Source organism: Gavialis gangeticus, unplaced genomic scaffold (assembly GCF_001723915.1).
Source record: "Gavialis gangeticus isolate Ggan-Ray unplaced genomic scaffold, GavGan_comp1, whole genome shotgun sequence".
Lineage (NCBI taxonomy): Eukaryota > Metazoa > Chordata > Crocodylia > Gavialidae > Gavialis > Gavialis gangeticus.
The window spans coordinates 81,798,876-81,801,998 of NW_017729029.1; positions in this window are offsets into that span (position 1 = coordinate 81,798,876).

Below are 3,123 nucleotides of genomic sequence, written 5' to 3' on the forward strand. Positions count from 1 at the left end.
GAGTATTTCTTTTCCTGCCCTTCTTTTTCAAACCAACTTCCCTTACTCTTCTAATGTACCAAGAATAATGCATCTGGTGGACTAACTAATGGAAAAGACTTTGTTTTGCTGGTTGATTCTTTTTACATATTAGGCAAAACTTAGCTGTTTCATAAAATGGAAGCCATAACCACCTATAGCAGATTCTTTACCTAGCTGCCTTGAAGTGAAGTGGAACCAGGAACCAAATACATATGGGTTTTTTTGGTACACTGTACCAACAGTGTTGTTTAAAACTGAAATGGATTTTAGGGCTTCATTGAAAGAAGCAACCAAAATAACACAATCTTGAATAGCCAAGTTGTCTTAGATCATTAGAAATCTACTTAAAGTAAACTGATCTAAGACTATAACATGAAGAAGAAAATATTAGAGGGGCAGGATGTCAAACACTAATACAGTAAGGTAGTGGGTTTTAAATTTTCTGTACAAGGATATCCTCCTTACCTCCACCCGCTACCATCAAACCTATTTCTCACTTAGGAATATGGAATGGGCAGGGTGATTACCTTCCCACATTGCATTGAGGTTGCTGATATGAAAACAAACAGAAAGCCAAGCCACTATTCCTGTGGAAAGACAGAGATCAGTTTCCTTTCCTTTCCTTTTTTTTTTTTTTTTTGGTAACGATCCTGCAATAGTTTTTAATAGCATAGTTTAATTTCACATGTTGGTTCTGGGTGTGTAAGGAGGAACTGTATTTTGTCTTAGCATGTTGCACTGGGAAATCCTGGTGATAAAGAACACTTTCCTTTTCCCACAAATGTCAGCCAAAGTGTGCTGAAGGCAGAAGGGCCATTAGGTGAAAAGATGTAAATTATTAACTACTTGATTCATGGTAGTTAACTGGTATCTATAATGGTTTTTTTAAAAAGTGCCATCTATATGTGAATAATACATATATGTATTATGGAGTGCTTCTTAGTTCTCATTGCTGAGACAACAATTTTGTGTGATCTGCTTTACTATATTAACACTGAATAAGTTACTTATAATTAGTATGTATATTATGAAAGGGTTTGATTCAATGCTGTCAGATGTAAGAGACTGATATTTTGGGAGAATATGACAGGGGGATGGAATTTGTGAACAACCTGGTAAAACTGACAGGATAAGAATAATGGCTATTGTCATTAAGAAGTATTTAGTAAAAAAACTAATGTAATGGCTGCAGAAATAAGCTGGATATTTTAGTAGGGGAGATGTACTACTTCACGGATATTTGATCAGAATTGCATCCTAAACCAAGCAAGGGAAATGGTACAAATTAGGCAGAATAAAGAGTGGTAACAGAGATATGGAATATATCTAAATCAAGAAGATCTATGGAGAAAAGAAAATTAAGCAGGAAGAATGGAGGATTTATTAAAGGCCTCAACAGATAACCATTCAAGTGGATAATTAAAGTAAACAAATGGGTATAAGACCTGTAAGGGAGAGAGAGTCAACAAGAAGACTGAGAGTTTCCCTTCATGCTTTTCCATAAAGAGGGAGTTATGATTCAGATGATTAAGAGGATCAGTTCAGATGCAGAAGAGAGTCCAACCTTAGAAATACACTATGATGTGAACATACAGTATATGGCTAGTATTACCATTGTGTTGCTCACCTCCTGATAAGGTGGGAACTGTTGCAATTAGGGTCTATCACATATCTTGTCTAGTACATAAAAAACTCCAGCTTGAGAAAAAGTACATTATCATTTCATAAATTTTCCCTTTCCAAGATATGTCTTCCAGTTACTGGTTTACCTCTGGTTGGAAGTCTCTTGTATATAGCATGGAGAGCAAACTGGATCATATTTTCTTTTTGAGAGCTTTCATAATATACGGCAAGATTAAAGTCGCATCAATCATGGAATGATTTATCTAGAGCAGTAATTCTCAACCAGGATGCTGTGGCACCCAGGAGTCCCACAAGATCCTTTGAAGGGTGCCCCAAGGTGTAAGAAGATAAGCTAGATAGTGAGGAGGTAAGCAAATAAGAGTACGTTTAGGATCTCCCTGCCTGGCCATTTCCCTATCCCACCTCTTTGGCTGCTTCACAAGAAGATAGGTTAACTGTAATAAATAATTCAATTTTCTAAATGGGGTGCTACTCAATTCACAAAAGTTACAGAGAAGTGCCTTGAGTCTAGAAAGATTGAGAATCATTGAACCTGAGAATCTTTAGAGTGTTAGTTAATGGACATGTCTACACAAGACCTGTTACTGTGCATTAGCATAGTTTACTGTACAGTAAGTGCACCTGTCTATATGTGCATATACTTACCATGCACTACAAACCCTTAATCCCACTTGCAAGTAGCAAACTTAAGCAAGATTAGTTAATACACAGTAGCACACATGTAGACGCAATCCAGGGGCAAGTTTGCTTTGGAGTCTGTCCAGCCACTAGGCGGCTGGCCTGAGGTCAGCCCCAGGGCTGCAGGTTAGGAGCCTCATCTGCTTCAAGGCTGGGCTGCATCTATGGCAGCCCCCTTCTACAGGCTATAAAAGCCTGCAGACATTTTGTGCCCTGGGGCACACAATACAGGCAGCCAGAGGGCACTGCAGGCCCTGTGTGTCCCCCTGGGCAGGCCCCCCTTCCCTAACCAGTAGGCAGGCAACAGTAGAAAAATTTACTGAGCATCCCATGTCCTTGCAAGTAGGTGGCCATGGGCCTCTCACATGCTAAGGAGTGCACCGATGCTGGCAGTGATGTTGTCCTCAGCTGCGAGGGGCAGGGATGTGTATCTCAGCCACAGGTAGCCCTCCAGCTGGTAGTGGAGGTTACAGGGCAGCCTGGGCTTGTCCCCCACACTGTCGTAGCTCAGGTTCCCTTACCAGGAACTCAGTTGCACCAGGGCACTATGAGTATCAGCAGCAGGGGTCGTAGTGGGTCGAGCACCCATTGGCCCACACAAACAGCTCATTGTGCACCTGTTGGGCATGTGCAGCAGGGGCATGCGCAGGGCTCAGAGGCAGTGTGGCATGGGGCTGGCCCGAGAGTTTCTCCCCAGAGAGGTCCCCAGTGGGTGAGTGAGGGTACAGTCAGCTCCTCATCCCAGTTATCTAGGAACTCCATGCCCCCGAGCCTGGGCAC